This window comes from Lissotriton vulgaris, chromosome 11 (genome assembly GCF_964263255.1).
Source record: "Lissotriton vulgaris chromosome 11, aLisVul1.2, whole genome shotgun sequence".
NCBI classification, from domain to species: Eukaryota; Metazoa; Chordata; class Amphibia; order Caudata; family Salamandridae; genus Lissotriton; species Lissotriton vulgaris.
In genome coordinates this window covers 725,834,344-725,854,902 of record NC_141699.1, presented here as the reverse complement: position 1 = coordinate 725,854,902, position 20,559 = coordinate 725,834,344, and positions in this window count along the sequence as shown.

Below are 20,559 nucleotides of genomic sequence, written 5' to 3'. Positions count from 1 at the left end.
ATTCTTCTTCTCCAGCTCTTATCAAGGCCCAGTACCAAAATGATATTTCCTTCTTAAAGGGTGCTGTATTAAGAGTCTTTTGTTCAATATCTTCCATACTTTGAACGATTTCTTTCACTCCTTTAAGCCAACTTGTTAATTGATAATACTTGAATCTTGATAGCTTCCCCTGCTTCCCCTGGGTCTCTCTGTCAAGTGTCTCCCACTCTGTGATCTTATTTCCTTTTATCAACTGGCCCCAATACATTATGTTGGCTTCTTTTAATGGGTTAATTAAGCTATCTTTTAGACATTCTGGTGTTCCTGGAGAGTCCCAAATTGGGGAGTATTTGCTATAGTACGGTATTCCTAATGTAATTCTCATTTCGTACCATATTCTTACTGCTGATCTTATCGTCTTCAACTTGATTTTTTTTTTAAATTTGGGATGACCAAATTTATATAGGTAATGATCATTTCCTGGTCCAATTATTGCTTTCCAAAACTCAGGCCATTCATCACTTCTGCCTAGTAAAAATCGTATATTTTTAAATTGGAACGCTTTACAATATTCCAATACATCCGGGCTAGCTATTCCTCCTTGTAGCTTGTGTCTTCTCAGTTTTTTCCAACTGATTCTTACTCCTTTTGCCCCCCATATGAAATTGGATATTTCCCCTTGTAGTTTTTTGATCTCTGCTTTTTTAAACTCCAATGGAAGAGAATTAAATAGATATGTGCACTTCTGTAATACTGTCATTTTTACTAGGTTTGATTTTCCTAGGAAAGATAAGCGTAGACCTGACCAGGCCTTTAGAAGTCTGCTGATTTCCTTGTGTACTCTTTTGAAGTTTAAGCTCGCTATTTCTTCAATATTCCTACTATATTCAACTCCAAGATACTTTAATTTGCTCTTCACTAAAGGATTTCTAGACATGATGTTCCATTCCAATATTTCTGATTTGAGTTTATTTACTTGGTACCCTGAAACTTCTCCAAAGTCACTTATAATCTTCTCTATTTTTGGAAGGGAGTTATTTAAGTCCTCGGTGAATAACATCAGGTCATCCGCGAATAGTGCAACTTTTTTATCCCATCCTTGAAATTTAAAGGGTATAATCTCTTCTTCCCATCTTAGGAGGCTTGCTAGTGGTTCTATGTAGAAATTAAATAATAATGGGGACAGGGGACATCCTTGCCTAGTTCCTCTCTCAATGTGCACAATATCAGTAAGTGTCTCATTAACCAATATCTTAGCCGTTGGACTCTTGTAGATGTTTTTTACAGCTGTCTCAAAGTTATTTCCCAGGTTAAATTTTGCTAGTGTGGTGTTAAGAAAGGGCCAGCTGACCCTATCAAACGCTTTGGCAGCATCGAATGTTATAACTGCCAAAGGTATGTGATTTTGGGTTGCAATATCTATGGTGGCTATAAATTCGTGAGACAACTCTGTGATCTGTCTGCCCTTAATAAAACCCTTTTGATTCGGGTGAATTAGGGACCCTGCCACTGCCCCCAATCTTTTTGCTAATATTTGCGTGTATATTTTGTAATCGCTGTTTAGAAGAGATATGGGTCTATAGGACTCCCATTTAGTGGGGTCCTTTCCTGGTTTTAACAATATATTTACTATTGCTTCATTCCATGATTTGGGAAGTTCTCCATTGTTCAAGAAAATTTCATTAAGAAGATTTGTAAAAGGGGTCAGAACATTCTCTTGGAGTACCTGATATAGTTCATTTGGTAGAGAATCTGGGCCGGCAGCCTTCCCTCTTTTTAATGATTTTATTGCATCTGCAACTTCCTTTTCACTTATTCTCAGATTCAATTTCCTTCTTTGTTTCGGGGATGCTTCAGGAATCTCTACCATTTTGAGCCAACTTTGTATCTGATCTTCATCGCAAGTATTTTCTTCCTTGTATAGGTCTGAAAAAAAATCAGCAAATTCTTTTCTTATTTCCTTGTTCTCAGAGATACATCCAGTTTGACCCTCTCTATGTATTTTGTTAACATGATTCCTAGTTCGCTCTGTTCTTGCCTTCCAGGCGAGAATTTTCCCACATCCTTCACCATATTCGTAATTGGAAAGTTTGCTGACTTCCCATCTTTCTTTTACTATTGTTTCCAGATAATCAGACATTTCCAATTTCTTTATTTTTGCTCTTTCTCTTAGTTCTTCACTTTCGTGATCATTCGTGGCATTTTTTAATTCTCTATTGAGATCCAATAAGTCCCTTTCAATATTTTGTATAAAGACTCTTTTTTCTCTATTTTTATGCGCCAATATGCTCGTGATATTCCCCCTCATATAGGCTTTAAAAGCATCCCACGTTATTTGTTTGGAGGTTCCTTCTTTATTCAGATCAAAAAATTGCTGTGTTTCCTCTACTAGTTTAGCCACACTTGCTTCGTCTAAGAATATTCTCTTATCCACGGTCCATCTTTGTTGCGTTTGAACCTCCGATATCATCAAATTCAGTTGCACAGCTGAATGGTCAGACAGATGTTCTGGGATGTGTTTCACCTTACTTGTATATTCTGCAAGATTATAACTAAGAAGAAAAAAGTCAATTCTGGATTCGTGTCCTAACCTCTTATTCTTAAAGGTGAATTTATGTTCTTTATCCCCCTTTACTTTCCAAATATCTATTATCTCTAGATCTTTCATGCAGATTCCTACCCACTCTCTCATTTTCGGAGTTGATGGTAACTTCCCTATCGGGTATCTGTCTTCTTTTGGATTTAATAAGATATTGAAATCGCCTCCCATTATTATAGGAGTATTTACTGTGAGTAGGTGGGCATATAGATCTTGTATTGATTCCGGATCATCTACATTTGGGCCATAATATCCCACTATTGTATATTGATTATTAAGTACTTTAGTCGTCACACTTGCCCATCTCCCTTTCTTATCTACTTCTGTTCTCTCTATTATTACTTTTAGGGATTTCTTGAATATAATTGCCACTCCCTTAACGTTGCAATTTTGATTTGTGCAGATGCAGTGATCTATCCAACTTTGCTTTTTCTTTATTGGGTCCCATTCTTCTTTTGTTAAATGCGTTTCTTGGATTATCAGTATCTCACAATCAATGTTTTATTTCAAAATTCTTGCTCTTCGATTTCTTAGTCGCAGCCCATTTACATTCCAGGCCAGGATGTTGAGTTTTTTCTCCTTCCCTCTTATATTTGTCTTACTCATTTTTAACCATGGTTTTAAAGGCCTCTGAATTCTCTTTTGGCTTGTTATAAGGACTTCGAATTTTTTTAATTTTTTCCCCCGTTTGCTCCCCACCCGGTGAAACTTCTGTTTTTTTACATTTTATTTTTTGTGCCTATTTCCCAGGTGTTTGCCCCCCCTGGAGAAGCCTCCCTCTTCTTTCTTCCTTTGGGCTCAATTGCCCTTACTTCAAGCTCCCCCTCTCAACTTGTGTACTTTGAGTTAATGCTCCTTTTACTTCCAACCTTTAGTTATTGTTTATGCAACCATCGAGTGTTTTTTTTTTTTTTAGTTTACATTTTATTTTAGAGTGAATAAAGACTATTTGTGAGTACTAGCATGGGAATCTTCTTCCTGCTGGGTCTTTATTTGTTCTATTAGTCTTTCCACCTCTTTTGGGTTCTTAACATTAAACATTTTGTTCCGCCACATAATCCTCAAAGAGGCTGGAAAACGCATTTGAACATTTGCACCAAGCAATTTAAGCTATGGCATGAATTGGCCCAGCTCCCACTGTCTATCTTGTGTGGCTTTTGAGATGTCTGATCTAATTCTACAAGTCCAATCGTCTTTGGAGAAAGATGTTGCTTTTAGACCTTCACTCAAGATTTTCTCCTTAAGCGCGTACGTCAGGAAATTGAGTAATATTTTCCTTGGATTTTTCCTTTGGTTACTTTTCCTGAAGGGATCGCAATGGATCCTTTGTATGTCATCAGCAAGGTTTACTGTTTTAGTCCAGAGTATCAGTTCTTCCAGGAGCCTGATAGTGAACCCTTTTATATCATTCCCTTCCAAGCCTTCAGGAATGTTTAACATTTTAAGGTTATTTATTCAGGCGTGGTTCTCTAAAGACTCCATTCTCTCACTTATCTCTGATTCTTTGGTTTTCAATTTGGTTATTTCTTTACGATTGTCTTCTGTTCTTTTCTTTAGGCCTTCTACTTCCCCTTCCACATGCGTTACTCTTTCTATCAAAGTGTTTATTTTGTGGTCTAGCGTTTCGCATGTCTCCTGTATCTTGATCTGATTCCGTTCAGAGGTCGCAAATTTATCCCTTAGCTCCCTCATCATCTCTCCCATCTCCCCCAGGATTTTTTCTGTTTGAGAGCCTCCTGTGTCTTCTAGATTTTTGCTTTTTTCCTTTGATTTAGTAGGTTCCGGTTCTGGTTCTGGGCCGATGCTGGGGGGGGTTGTTTGAGCCTGTATTTGCGTCTTTTTTGATACCTGGTCTCTCTCTGTAGTCTCCTGTTTACCAAAGTTCTCCAAAACCTGGTACTGATTGCTTTCTGGGACTCCATAGCTTTCTATACTTGTTTTTTCTGCCATCTTTACCTCCTTTTGTGCGGTATCTTCACTTTGAGAGTCTCCAGATCTCTTCTCACACCCCTCACTCTGACCCTTCTTCTCTTGTATTTTAAAATACAGACGTAGGGAGGGGGTGATTTTTTGCAAACTTTTCCCACCTGGCTTAGTCAAGCTGAGCCGTGCTGCGTTTGACAGTGATACAGTGTTTTTTTTCTTCCTTTAGCAGTCTTTGGTGTTTTGCAAGGCTTGTTTTTACCTCTGCCAGCGTCCTTATTTTCTTCCTGGGGTATATCTGCTGGTTTCAGTTCTTCAGTTCTGGTTGTATCCTTAACTTTAACCCCCTGATGGCCACCCTTCAGACTTCTCAGGCTATAACCTCCTCCTGTGGACCTTTCTTCCGTTAAGGTAATTTTTGCTGGGGGGGGGGCACCTTAAGTTTATCCAGTTTGCTTTTGGGAGATGCTCTACGCAGCTTCCCTTCTCTGCTTTCAGACTTACTACACGCTGCCTCCGCCTTGGCCTTAAGGCCCCCTTCCGTACCTCTAGACCTCAAAATAATATAAGAGAAGGTATTTCCTGGAGTCTTTATTTGTTGCACTGCTTCCCTGGAACCCTCTTTTAGCTTATTCTGAGTAATGACTATACTGTAGTCCGAAATTATGCCTCCTTCTCCTTTGATTGAAACATTGTGTGGGACACTGTGTGCAGTTTTAATGCTTATTACTCGAGCATGAGCCGCTTTCGCCCACATTAAAGGTGAATTTCCCAAGAAACTGACCCCCTTGTTGGTTTGGTCAGGGTGTTTGCTTTCAATTCCCTCCAGTGCTACACCCGTCTGCTCCTCCTCTAGCCGTGGCGCTGTGTCAAGCTTCTCTCTAGGCTCCAACCACCTCGCCTCCCCTGCTCCACAAACCCTCCGTCTCTATCCCCTGGAAATTGCACCAGAGTCTCTGCGCCAATCTTCCAGCTTGACTCGGCAACCTGCCTGCCCCTGTGCCCCGTGCACACTGTAAAGCCCTCCGCAATGCCACAGAAAAAAACCAGACGCCGATACCTGGATTCGAAAGGGGCGAGGAGACCGCAACGGGCCCTCAGCAACGCCCGTAAGTATTTTCACAATCAGAACATCCCCGTACAAAGTTGTTTCTATTGTCCAGTCCTTTTAATGCCACGTAGACCCGCTCATCAAGACTGCATACCTGATATTTTTGGATATTACTTTGAGTGCCGCTTTTCCAAACGATGTTTCTTGAACGCTCAGTACATCCAAATCACCGCATAATTAACACCATCTCCTTTTTTTCACTCAACGCCGGTTTGTTAGTTCTATCGGCTGGAAGTGCTACATTACAAGCGCTGAGAGAGACGGGGAGCTCGCAACTAGACTGCTTATTCAGCCGCCATCTTCTCCTCCGGGCTTAGTAGAATTTTGTTACAACTGAAGAGAAAGAGGAATTGCTCTGGAGAAGTCAAAGTACTTCGGTTCCATCTAATTATTCATAAGTATAGATGTTGTTCTTGGTCTTATATTCATGTGCCCTACATTTTGATGGAACATTTAGCATTAAGTCAAATGTTTAAATGATTATACATCTATCTATATATTGAATTTCTGAGACAGAATCTAGAGGCAGTGAATTGGATGAAGACAACAGAAACCAATAAAAACAAACTCAGTTGTAAACTTAAGGTCTCATTTTTGAAGGAACTTAAATGAAAGAAACTGGCAGGGGCAAGACCGTAAAAACAACAAAATGCTTGGACCAGGGGTAAAACTTCAGAAAAAAGAAAAGAAGAGGGAAAAATCAGTTGGTGAAGCAATGTGGAAGAAAAACAAGTTCTCAAATGAAAACAGGATCAAGCAAAAAGACTAACCTAATTGTGAGTTTGTCACATGAAACTCTAAATAAAATTGAAAAGATGCACTAAACAGGTTTACCATTCACGTCAATAAAGCAATGGGACATTGCACCAGGTGATGAAAACGTAATATTCTTTTTCAAATCTGTCAATTTTTTTGAAATTGAGACGCAAACTGCGGATGCTTCAACAACAATTATTCAAGACTTTCGAGAAATAAAACTAATAATGAGTTTAGATTCAAATCCCGCTGATATAGAAGACATCAGAAAAAATAATATTTCATATATAACAACAACAGAAGTGCCGTCAAAAAGAAATCGAAATATAGTCCTCATTTACTGCAAGATAATGTAAATGATGTTTTCATAATTTTGGAGTCACAATATTTAGATGTTATTGTTATCACAAACTCCTATAATCTGAGTAAAACTGAATTGAAAGTATTACCGTCTTAAAATTGGAAAAGTGTTATTATTCTCCCTGAAGGCGATGGGGTGCTTATTAACTATGAACATTATGACTAGGCCTGGGTTTAATATTGTTTATTCCAGTATAGTCTTGCATAATTTCCTGCATATCGCCTTACACTGGTAACATCAAATGCATGAGATTATGCCATTATGCCACCTTGCATAATTTAGATGTTGTTCCAGTAAAAATCCTATTGCAGGTGCAGAGGTCCAGCGTGAAGGAATAGAATTTTTTTTAGCTGCTAGCAACACATGCGATGTGTTTTTTTAGTGAGACATGCTGGAGCAGTGTAAGTAATTGGAGTATTAGTTGGGTGGGGGGGTAACTACCCATCACAAGTAATAATCACAATCTCCATCAGGGTGAACCACTAAGGTCACCAAATAAACCTGAGCTCAACCCCCTTAGTAGCTATGCCACAGAGGAGACAGGCTTAACATAAAGGCAATGTATAAAGTATTTCTGCAGTAACAAAATAGTAATAACGTCAAAACACAGCACAAGAAAAACCCTGAGCCAATTTAGAAAAATAGAGTATATTTTAATAAATAAAATGACAATAAAATAACAAAAATCGAATAAGGGGAAATGGTAATGTGATTTTTTAAATGTTTAAATAATAATGGCACCAAAAAGAGTTGCATGCTAAATGCAGTCAACTGGTAGCAGTAGGCCAGACCTAGGTGTGATTTGAAGCCTACTGTGATGGAGAGTGGGTCAGGTATGGAAACCAGGTTTGACCCGGTCGGATGTTTTACCTGGAGACCGAGGCCAGATTTACCATTTTCTCATGCAGCACAGTGCAGCAGCCGCAAATTCTACGCTGCGTGAGAAAGAGAGAGCAGGAGAGTGCCACATTTACTGAAATATGGCATACTCCTCCCCTCTCCCTAGCGCTGGTGCTGAAATTAGCTGAAGTGTGCTACCGAGACACCTTTGCGCCATAGTGCAAGGGTTTCTCCTTGAGTCAATTCATGAAACAATATTGAGGGTAGTTGCAAAAAGGAATTCTAACAAATTATTTAAAAAAATATATCACTTTTAATAGCTTTTCAAGTTAAAAAACAGATATTACTATACATTAATGTTACAAAAAATGAACATCATACAACATGTAAACATATATCCACATTACATAAGAAATTATTACATAAAAAACATAATCATTGATATATTACACAATCATTTAAAAATCAAAGAAAAGAGTGGCTAATTGCCACTCTTTTCTTTGATTTTTAAATGATTGTGTAATATATCAATGATTATGTTTTTTATGTAATAATTTCTTATGTAATGTGGATATATGTTTACATGTTGTATGATGTTCATTTTTTGTAACATTAATGTATAGTAATATCTGTTTTTTAACTTGAAAAGCTATTAAAAGTGATATATTTTTTTGAATAATTTGTTAGAATTCCTTTTTGCAACTACCCTCAATATTGTTTCATGAATTTTATGTACACATTAGTTTTGTCCCTGAAACACGAATTATCAAACTTAATCAGGGGGTCCTTGTTATTTACACTATATTTCTCCTTGAGTCAAACATACATTTTGTACTGGAAGGATACCCTTCCAGTTCAAAATACTATGCTTAGACTAATTTTAAACATTTTCTGTACAGTGCAGCACACATGCAAAGTTGGAAAATAAAAGAGAAAAAATGCATTTCTCCTTTATAGCACCTGGTTGAAGGGTGCACTATTTTCTGATGCTAAACCCTGTCTACTTTATTTAGTAAATTGGATTTAGCGTCAGAAACCTTGGGTGGTTGCATGAGAATGCCCATTCACCACCCATGGTACTCCCCCTTGGCGCTAAGTAATGCAAAGCAGCACTGTGTGTTGCTTTGAGTTACTTTCACGTTATTTCCAGTCACTTTTGTGACACAAACACAGCTTAAAATCTTAGTGAAGCTGCCTGAGTCTCATAAATGGAAGTCTTAAAATCTTTAACGTGCAAGGCAGCAAGTGGTAGCTGCAAAGGGCTCCATGAGGTCAGATAGTTATTGGACGAGGTCCCAGTGAAGCCATTGTCGTTTGGCGTGAAAGCCCAGAGTAAGTGAAATTTAAATTTCGTGTCCAAGGAAGGTCCCTCTCCAGCTTGACACTTTTGGCTCCTGCGTCCTGTGAAGATTTCTATGTTCATACTTAGTCAATTATTTGGAGCCCAGATTCCTACAGCTATGCAAGCTACAGGCTGCAGCTGAAGCGGGCTCCACATGGCCTGCTACCACCTACCACTTGGACACACTTCAAGATTCCAGGATCAAAGGAGCAGCACTTGATGGTTTAGACTCACTCCAGCAAAAGCCACCAGCAGGGTCCATGGCAGATCCAGTTGAAACTGGGCAGTTGCAGAAAAGGCCTCTTGTAGATTGTTGTAACCCTGTAGCTTTAACAGGGGGATAGCTGTATGGCCCTTTGAGTCCAATTCTTTGTCTTGGGTATAAGAAGGAGAGCAGGTCCAGCACTCCAGGGCTCTTCTCAGATCTCATACAGCAGGTTCAGTCCTACACTGATCTTTCACAGGTCTATTAGTGTTCTGAAGAAGGTATAGGAGATGCCACATTAATGGCTGACACCAGGAAGCGGTTGTGGGTGACACCTGGCCCCTCTCTATCCAATAAGGTAAACGTTCCCAGGAGTAAATCTGCCCACCTTAACAGCATTTCCCATGTACATTACAACCAACAAATCCATAGAAGTGTCCCTCTCTGCCTGAATACAAAATGGTGGAACTCTTCACCCCTTGTTCAGAGCCTGTGTGCCCACCCATGAAGTGTGGCTAGGGTAATGAACAACCCCTCCTCTGGGGTCACTTCAAACTAGATCTGATGGCAGCTCCCTCCCCACTGTGATTAGAACCTGGCTGAGTGGGGGGGACGAAGAATGGATCTGTGCAGGTGTCACCTGACATTTGCATGTGACAAGGAAGGGCCCTCTGAAGTTAATTAAGTTCCTGGGCACTGCCAAAATGGCCATCATGCCAGAGGAACAGAAACACCTCCCCACGCCCAAGTTTCTGTCTCCTGCAGTGGAAACAGTTTTCCCACCTTATTAAGGTTTGAGCACTCAGAGGGCTGCAGCTGGAGACTAATGCAAATCATCCCCATAAGCTTTAAGCAGGGTAAAGATACATTTCTAAAAGTACCCTTTCCTTAATATTCAATAAAAATCTGACTTTACCAGTTGATTAGGCTTTTAAAAAATATTACAGAAAATCCAAGAATTATATTTTCAGCTATTTCCTAGCCAAAGGTAGCATTATTAAATTGAATATAACACCCCAGTGGTTTCCTATCGAACAGCGAGCATTGCTAAAGAAAAAATTGCTTTTGTGGCCTTTTCACTGTAGGACATGTTTAACATAACATTTCCACATCACCTACTTTTAAATGCCATTACGAGAAGTAAGTCCTATGGAGGAGTAACGTATTAATAATGAAAAGAAAGGCTTAGATCTGTCAAAAGTATTTATTTTGACAGGTCAAATTGCAGTTCAAAAGCAGCTTTAGTTAGGCTACAACCGATCGTAGGACTGACTCCATGTTTTACACTGTCACTGCAGTGAATGGCAGAATAGGTGCTGGATTCCACAAGTAAAGGTAGAGGCCCTGGGTAAACTTTCTTCCATATAGCATGGTTTTATATGTACGTTAAATATGCCAATTAATAGTATGATGCCAACCTTATAATTTTTAAAGGAGGGGTACAGGCACTTTACCCCTACTTAGTAGGGGTAAAGTGCATGGCACATCACAGCCAGCAAAAACTGTTATGGCTAAAGTCTGGGGTCCAACATGTAAAAGATGGTCATTTGCAACAAACAGTATTTCGTGTAATTTTGCATCATTTTTGGGCCATTTCACTTAATTTCCACAATGGAATCACACACATTTCACCAAGGGTTAATTATGACAAGGTGGTCAATGTGCAAATAGAGGTACAGGAATGCAATGAAACGACAATAACGTATTAAAAAGGTGCACCGCTGTGAAAATGAGTGGACATTAATATTTTGGACGGAGGGGAATCACAATATATTAGTGTACAAAATCCACAACTGGAAATTCACAAGAGTGTGCATATTCGTCAATTTTGACCTACATTATCAAGGTTAGGCTTGCTTATGAAGAGAATATATTGACATTTATCTGTCTTCATATGTCAACCTACTCCACTCTTATATGCGGGACACCAAACACCTAAAAGATTTCTGACATTCTCTGGGAGCAAAATTATTGGTTGCCTTACAGGGTTTGAAATATTGAGTTGTCCCAGGCTGAGGGGGCGGGTCCCAGGATGAGTACTTAGGTCTTGTCCAAATTTAGCTTGAGGCAGATGTCTTTCATCCAGGTGATAATGGCTTTTATCCCGCTATGAAAGTTGATTCTGGTGAAGTGCACGCAGTAGTGGTCGTTTCAGAGAAGTTTGGTGATGTTCCCACTGGCAGAGAAGACGGGGTCGAGTGTGTGGGCTGGAGCGGTGATTAGCTGCTTGAATGCATTGGTGGTGAGGTTCTCCCTAAGAGATGCGGTGTTTTGGTCACTGGGGTTGTCCAGCTGGAAGTTGAGGTCTCCGAGTAGGATGTCATCGGTAGATGCGAGAGCTTGGGCTGTGATGAGGTCTACAATGGCATGGGGGAAAGTCGTGTGTAACACACCAAAAAGGCCTGAGGAGGTTTAACGACCTGCAGGGGGCAACTCCCCTTGTAATGAATATAGCAACACAGACAAGCCACCTTGGGTCGGACTAGTAACAGTGGAGTGCAAGGAGGTCCCTTTTTTAAAGGACGAATTCCCTCACCCACCTGCAGGTGGCATGCTTCATCATCAGGAATCTCCTTGCACTGCGAACCTGGTTCCTGTGTGGGCTACAACCCCCTCACTATGAGGTAGGAGCTCAGGGATGTATTTGTTTGTGATATACAAGGTATACAAAACCTTCAGATGAGCTGGGCGGGGAGGGAGTGTGTGAAGAGAGTGACAATGCAAATAAAACTTACTCCCTGTTGTGTTAAAGATTACTTTTAATAGGGCACCCAGGAGTCAGGACTAAAAACTAAGAATGTGGGCCATGGCAGGAAAATTCAACCTAATATGGTCAATCGGTCGGCATGTTTCAGCCTCAATGCCCTCCGCTGAGGTGCCGTGGCTTTCTTCAGGACCAAGTTAGATGTGAGACAGTGTAAGCGTGTAAGTCTAGCCACAGATCCAAATGTGGTGGTGGCAAAAAGGATACAGCCAACAAATGGGTTGGTGCATATCCCCATATTGTCGGGAGCACAATTGGCTAACTCACCCTCGGCGCACGCACTTGAGGTGTCTTCCAAAACCTTCAGAGAGGTCCTCATAACCGGTTTGTGGGTGAAAGTCAAGCAGGGGCCAGGAGGCTTGTAGGTGAGGGTGCCGTGGAGGGTGGTTTTGGGGTTGGTCTGGATCTGGAAATGTAGGTGTTCCATGGTTGCTGTTGGTCGTTCGAGTGAGTGGTTCAGGCTGAGGGTTTTCTTGTGGATGATAGCGATGCCTCCACCTGGTCAGTCGGCACGGACCCTGCAGGTGATTTTGTATCTGTTGGGGATGGCGGTGGAAATGTTTGGAGCAGAGAATGGATTGGTCCAGATTTCAGTGAAGAAGGCGGTGTGGAGGAGGTCCCAGATTTCTGTGGCATGTTTGTGTAGGGAGTGAGTGTTGAGGAGGATGCAGTTGAGCCGGTCGGGTGCGCTGTAGGTCGGCTGGGCTGTGAGAGGAGCTGGTGTATTGGCGTGGGTAAAGGTTTACCTGCATTTCCAGCAGGAGAAGGGTCTTTGGGTGTCCTTCCATAATGCAGTGGCAGGTGGCATGGTTTCCTGTGTTGAGGGGGAGGAGGGTGCTGGCAGAGAAAAAGGCAAAAGGCAGAAAAAAGAGAGAGACAGAAGGACGGCCTAGCAGTAGAGCAGTGACGCTCTGCCACTAGACCACCAGGGATGAGGGGCAGGAGGGAGCCTGTGGGTGGAGGAGGGCCTTGAACTCCTGACCAAAGGGTCAGCAGCACAAGAGGGGGCAGCAGCTACCCAGTGGATCTGTGCGAGTGAAGGGGGCAGTTCACTATAAGGTTATGAATACATATAATTGCACTTCAACCTAATGCTGTCTTGCCTATAAAGCCTAGGGGGGTGCAGGTCTGGCAGAATACCTTAGAGTGGTTTAACTCATCAATTACATGCAGGCGTATGTCATCTGGCAGCCAGCATTGGTTTAGAACAGGCCACCATCTGCTTCAGGATGTTGTTGGGAATTCAGCTGGCCTAGAATTCAGGCATGGGGCTACCTTCTACAATACACTGTGATGCTCTTCTGTCTAAACAGAGGCGTAATGCAGTTTATATAATAAACTGGACCCAATTGTTCCATGCCTGAGTCCCAGTCCTGTTGTCAATGTTGATTCAATTCACCCAAAGCGGTCACCGAACGGACAACAACAAACAAAGATATTTTGCATAGTGTACTAAGCCCTTGTACAGAATGGCCTAAGGCCTGATAATATGCCTGGGAAGAAATGCAACTGTAAGCAAACCATTTCTGAGTACATTATCTCATGAGGCCACGCGAGCAAATGTGTGTTAAAAGTCAGCGTCTAAAAAGATGTACATTTTAATCGTGAGCATGGACGTTGGAAGTGCTTGTGCCCAGGGACTATGTACCCTCATGACACATTATGTGTGATTAGTGGTGCGTTACTTAGCGAAGGGTATGATCATTTTCCTACAACTCCCTTGATTGAGTGCCTGTGTGTTGATATGTGTCTGTGAGCCCGTTGGTCTGTGTTCAGATAGCTAGCGTGCATATTGGTCTGTTTACATGTTAGCTAAAATGAGTCTGAGACGTGTCGGTATGTGCTTGGAGGCGTGACGCCGGTGTAATGCTCCTTGTGCCAGTAAGTTGTGTTTCTCTATGCGCGTACACAATACAAACGTTAGTGTTATTGGCTTTGCCAGAGGTTTTTTTCCTTAGTCATCCTTCTCTGTATGCTTGATTTAGATTTGGGGAACATGCTTGCTCACATGCATGTCTGTGATGTGTGTATGTTGACAACTTTGTAATTGGATAGCTGATATTTGTTCTTAATATTTGCTAACCACTAACAAAATGATAGTTGCAGACTTTAAAACCATAAGCGTTTCAAACAGGGATTCTTGCCATTATCGAACTTTGATCCTTTTTTTCTAAAAGTTTATTTGCAGATATTTGTGGCATATATTTGCTAGAGGAAAGAAAATGGTTCTTTAGCACCACTCAGTGGTGAAAACATGAATTAAAACAAACATTTGATAGAAAAAAGGCTATACTAGAGCAGCTCGAACATTTTAGGAACATCAAATGAATTGCTAAACTCAATTAAACCCAATAAGAATGTGAGAATATAAAGAAAACAGTTTTGTACTTCGAGTGGCCGAGACACAAACATACATAGCAAACGTTATTAGGGCAGGATGAAAAACACAGGTATCAAAATGGGTAAAGCCATATGTTTTATTAATGTCTCCACTTTTATTTGCAGGTAGCTTTTTTAAGTAGGATGACTTTTTACACATATAAATAACTTTGTTTGGGGGGTGATATGGGTACCCTCCTAGCAAAAAGGCATTTTGTTTGTCGGCGGTGGCGGCCCCCAGGGGAAGTGAGGTCGGCAGACCAGTCTTCCCCTGGGGTGTTCGCGCGATAGGTCAGGACAGGGTGTGAGGTAGCGTAGGGGTAGGTTAGGGGGTGGGGATTAGGAATAGAGTTTAAAAGGGGACAGGAGAGAAAGTCCTTCCTCTTCCGGTTCCCTGCGCCTTTAGGGTTAGGTTGGGAGCGTTTGAGTCTGCAGAGAGGTAGCATAGTTTTTTCTTATTTCGCCAGCAGGGTAGCGTAGGCTAGAAGCAGGGTTGTGTGGAGCTCCTTACTGGGGCGAAGGGCTGTGAGCGTCACGGATCCTCCGGTGCCCCGGAGGCACACGTGTTTTCTCCTTGTACCGGCGTCGGCGGGGGAAGTGCCTCTCCGGCAGGTAGGCGTTAGCGGTGTGCAGGGCGGGCCATGGCGGAAGCGGATGCGATGGCGGTTCGCGCCGCGCTGCTGGTTCTGGGCCGGGCTGGAAGGTCTGACCTCCTTCAGGCCGGCGTGCTTGAGCAGGTGTGGGTCGGGATGACCCGGACGGCAAGCTCTGCTTCCGGGGGTGTGGCCACGGCGGTGGCGGCTTGTCTTGATGAGCCGCCACCGTCCAAAACAGGGCGAGGGCGGGCGGGAGGCAACAGGAGACAGGCAAGCCCGACGGAAGGCGTCTGAGCCTCCCCGCGCACCCCTGCATTGAGTCGGCTGCTGTGGAGCAGCCGGAGAAGGCAGGAAAGGGGGGCGGGGCGGCCAGGAGTGTACAGGTGGTGTCTGGGGTCCCGGGGATAGTAGAGGCACAGCGGGACCTCCAGGTCAATGTGCTGCCTGAGGGTGGTTTTGGGGATTGGGCAGGGGACTCCAGCGAGGCCAGCGATGGGGAGGGGGAGAGTGCCACAGAGGAGCCAGCCGGTGAGGAGTTTATACTGTGCCTGTCGGATGGGGGGTCAGAGGAAGGGGGTGACATGGGGGATCAGCCTGTGGACCTGTCATGCGGTAGAAAGGGGGTGGTTAAAGCAAGGGCAAAGGGCCCCTGAGGGCCCACGCTGCTCAGACAGGCAGGAAGCCCCCAGTGGGGGGCACCCCAGCCCCTCCCCAGGGTGAAGAGCGAGTTGAGGAGGCAGGCCAGGGATCTTGGGCTGCGTGGTGGAAGCGCATGTCACAGGAGCAGAGGGTCCGTGACCAGCGTCGCATCATAGAGGAGACAGAGCAATGGTGGCAGGCTTTGTGTGCTGCCAGGGAGGCAGGATGGGGGATTGTGCCCTGGGGCATGGTGCCTCCGGCGCCTGGGGTTGTACCAGGTGTAGGCAGAGGTCAGAGAAAAGAGGCTGCAGGGGCCAGTGGTGAGTGGGTCTGAGTAGAAGGGCCAGGGACTGTTTTGGCGGCATTGAGACCTGAAGGCGCTGGGGCCCCCTCAGGCGCAGACGGCCTGGGGGGGGGGATACAGGCCAGCGGTGGAAGTTGGCAGAGGCAAGGGTGGGCCGGTGGGGCACAAGACGGCCTCCAAACGCCGAGGCGAAGCAACAGGGGGGTCCGCGGCAGCCTGCCCTCCACCGCGGGATTGGGCAGGAGCGGTTCTAGATTGCGAGTTTGTGCCTGGGGTGAGAGGAAAAGGTGCGATGAGAGTGGTGAACGAGGTGCGAAGAGCTTTTGTGGAGGTTGTGGATGAGGAACATCTGGACTATGACGAGGGTGAGGATGAGTTGGAAGAGGGAGAGTTACGTGAGGAAGGATGCTTGGGGAAGAGTGCGGCGGCAACAGAGAAACTTGGTGTGCTACAGGGGACGCAGGCCAGCACCAGTCGGGTCTCGCAGGTGAGACTGAAGTCGGCGGTTGCCAGGCCTAAAGACCGGGAGATGCCCACCAAACTTTCAGCTGAGGGTGCTTGGTGGGATGCGTGGGAAGATGGTGCCAAAGGGGGACGTAAGAAGGCCTGCAGGTCATGGGGGTAGGCGATGGGTCTGTTAGGGACGGAGGGGCGCAGGGGGGTTCGGGGACACTGTGGGGGAAGGGAAAGCGCAGGTGGTGGTAGCCAGTGTGCAAACTGACTAACCTGAGGAAGCGGACAAGCACCGGAAGAAGTTACCTTATATGGGTTTGGCGATGCCACTTGGTCTCATTTGTCAGACAAGATGAGAGCAAGGATATGGAAACATGTGTACGTAGATGTATTCAAATTGTTGCATAGGGAGATTCAGGCAAAGGAAGGGTCCAAGGAGGAAGAATGGGAGTTGACTAGGGGGCCGAGAGTGCCTATTACGATGGAAAATTAGACGTCAGCGTTTTTGATTTACGCCAGTATTTATTGTGAGAAGCATGGGGACAGGGCGATAGCTCTTTTCAAATATATGGATGTCATCAGAAAGGCACAGTTGCATTTTGGAGGATTTGCATGGCTCAGCTATGATGAGGAGTTTAGGGCCAGGATTAGCGTTAACCCAGATAAGGCTTGGGGAGACATTGATCAGGAACTTTGGGTTCAATGGATGTCCTCTACGCAGGTGGCGGCGCCTACGCACACGGCTAGTGGCCTTCCAGTCACCTATCGGTCCTTTCAGTCACGTCCTGCCAAGTCTGGGGCGGGTGGGCAGGGATCTTCCGCAGGAGCAGGGAGTCAGGGTACCTACACAGGGACTGCTGGTCAGCAGCCCAAGTATGGGGGAGCCACCATTGAAGCATGCTGGAATTTTAATAAAGGCTTCTGCATACGACACCCTTGTAAATTTAAGCATGAGTGTTCAAAATGTGGGGGATGACACTCGGTTACGCAATGCTTTACGCTAGCCACACCTTCCAAGCAGTGGAGGGTTACAAAGGGCCGTGGACAGTCTGGGCCAAAGGGCACCTACACCGGTTGATGTGGTGGCCATGGGTCCATGGCTCTCTTGGTACCCTGATAGAGAGGCGGCTTTGAAGTGGCATTGGGGGTTTACAGAAGGGTTTCGGGTAGGGTATCAGGGTCCTCGGGAGTGAAGGTGGGAAGAGAATCTGCAGTCTGCGAAGGAACAACCGGAGGTGGTGGCGGCCAAATTGCAAAAGGAAGTGGTGGAAGGCTGGATCGTGGGCCCGTTTGACGCGTGGCCAGTGACGGACCTCATTATTTCACCTTTGGATGTGGTCCCTAAGAAGAAGCAGGGGGAATTCAGGCTGATTCATCCTCTGTCATGGCCGAAAGGGAGTTCAGTGAATGATTTCATTGCGGAGGAGGACTCCAGGGTGTTGTATGCGTCGGTCGATGATGCCATTGGTCTGGTGCGGATTTGTGGTCGGGGGGCAGAATTGGCTAAATGTGACATCAAGTCCGCCTTTCGCCTCCTTCCCATTCACTCGGCTGACTTCTCTTTGCTAGGAATGCAGTTTGGGGGGGCCATTTTTGTGGACAGGGTCTTGCCGATGGGTTGTGCGATTTACTGCGCGCTTTTTGAGACTTTCAGTTCTTTTCTGCTGTGGGCCTTTGTGGACCGGAGTGGACGCCGGCTGGTGTCACACTATTTGAATGATTTTTTTGTTTGTTGGGAAAGGGAAGACTGGTGAGTGTGGGGCGGCGTTGATGCAGTTTCAAAGTTTGGCTCATGTTTTTGGAGTTTCTTTTGCGCCAAAGAAGACGGCAGGACCTAGTTGCTGTTTGACCGTTTTGGGTATCGAACTCGATTCACTGGCATGGCAGGCGCGCCTGCCAGAGCAGAAGGTGTCGGAGATTCGGGTGGTTCTGTTGCAGGTGGTTAAGGTTCGAAAGATTGATTTGAGGTCTATGCAGCGTCTTTTGGGTTTGCCGAATTTTGCGTGTCAGGTGGTGAGGGCCGGGAGGACATTTTGTAGGCGCCTCTGCATGGCCATGTCAGGGGCGGTACTCCCTCACCACAGGGTCCGTGTCACATTGGGGGTCCGGTCAGATCTCCGGTGTGGCTGACCTTTTTGGAGGATTTCAATGGTGAGTCCATGGATTTTGTACACGATAAGATGGTTTGGCAAGTGCAGCTCTATTCGGACGCGGCAAGTGCAGCAGGTTTTGGAATCTTCTGGGACGGGAGATGGTGTGCGGAGCAGAGGCCGGATCATTGGTTGCGGCAGGGACGGAGCATTGTCTTTTTTGAGTTCTTCCCCTTGTTGGTGACATTACAGGTTTGGGAGCCCGAATTTCAAAACAGGTCGGTGCTTTTTCATGTGGATAACAGGACGGTGTTGGATTTGGTGAACAACCAGAAGGCGAGGGACCTGAGGGTGTTGCGCTTGCTGCGGAGCTTTATGCTGCTGTGTTTGCGTTTTAATGTGCTGATTCGCGCGCAACATGTCCCAGGTGCAAGCAATGACATTGCGTATGCGTTGCCTCGTTCGCAGTGGCAGCGTTTCAGGAGGCTGGCGCCGGGAGCGGAACTTGCAAGACCAAGGTGCCGGAGGGTATCAGGGCCTGGGGAGAGTGAGAGTAGTAGGGTTGGTTGAAATATCTATAGCTGACTCCACGAGGCACTCCTACAGATTGACATGGTCTGAATTTGGCGCGTTTTTAGGTTGGACCAGGAGCGCATGGCGTATGCCCGAGAGTGAATGTGAACATGGTGTGGTTCGTTTTGTGTTGAATTGCATGGATAAGGGGCTGTCTCAGACGACGATTTCGGGAAAAAATGGCAGGGATTTCTTTTTACAGCATGTTGTATTTGGGTTTTGATCCAGCTAGGTCTCCTTTACTGAGTAGAATGCTGAAAGGTTGGGGACGTTTAAGGGGGGTGGATGGGGGGGAGGAGCCGCAGGAGGCCATTACGTTTGAGTTGTTACAGGGCCTTGTGACGGAGTTTCCCCATTGTTGTTATGACGACCACGAAGTGGCGTTATTTCGTTTTTGTATGATTTGGATGTTTTTTGGGGCTTTTCGGGTGTCTGAGTTGATTGGAGCGAGGGGTGCGCCTGGTCGAAGGTTTGAGGATGTGCAGTTGGATGGGTCGCGTTTGGGAATCTGGTTGGGTCATTCTAAAACAGACCAAGGAGGATGTGGCAAGTGGGTATGGTTGGGGGAGAGTGGGTGTGTGGAGGTGTGCCCGGTGCGTGAGTTGAGAGTGTTTTGCAGCAGGGTGCAGCGGACGGCGGGAGAGAAATTTTGACGTGCCTCTCAGAAGAGGGTAACTTCTTTCCAGCTGTTGTCGTTGTTGCGAATGGCACTGCGACGCATAGGCAGGGATCCATCTCGGTATGGGACGCATTCTTTCCGGATAGATGCTGCCACGGCAGCGGCTCGGTTGGGTTGGTCCTGGGATGCCATTAGGAGGATCGGGCTCTGGTGGTCTCGATGTTGTGAACGCTATGTGTGCAAATGAAGCACAGGGGGGAGGCTGTTTTGGGGGTAGTTGGGGCTGCTGTTGGTGCACGGTTATGGCTTTCACTATGGTGCTAATCTCTTTTTCTTCATAGGTTGCGTTCGGGGGCCAGGAGCCAAGACGGTTACCTGGATCGTTGGGCATTCTTTTGTTCATTGGGCCTCGAAAAATATGCGGACAGACAGGTATACGGCCGTAGCCTGGGACTGAGGAGCAGCCATCATGAGGTCCAGTGGTGGGGTAAGAGTGGCATGCGTTGGGGCAACTTGCTGCCCTGGCTGACGAAGAAGGTGGCTCAGCTGGGTTGCCCGGACATGATTGTGCTCCACTTGGGGGAAAATGACTTAATCAAGCAGTCGGGAGTGGCATTGCTACATTTGATGCAACGAGACTTGGAGGCCATGAAGAGCAACCTGGCTGGCGCCTGTATTGTTTGGACTGAGTTTTTGCCACAACGTGTTTGGAGAGGGGCATTGAGGCCAGCAGCCATTGAAAGGGCGCGGCGCAAGTTGAATAGGGCTATGAGGCTTTTTTGTGCTGCTCATGGGATCAAAGTGATTGCTCACGTGGGCCTACAGCTGGAGGAGCCCCTTCTTTTTTCGAGACGGAGTGCACCTTTCGTACATGGGAACCGCTTATTATTTGATGGAATTGCGGGATACTATCAGTCTGTTGTGGAATGAGTCTATCTGGTGCCGGCGTGATTGAGGACGAAAGGTGCACTGGTGTGGGGTGGGGCAGGTAACCGCTCTCCGGGGGTTCCCTGGTTGGCAGGACTG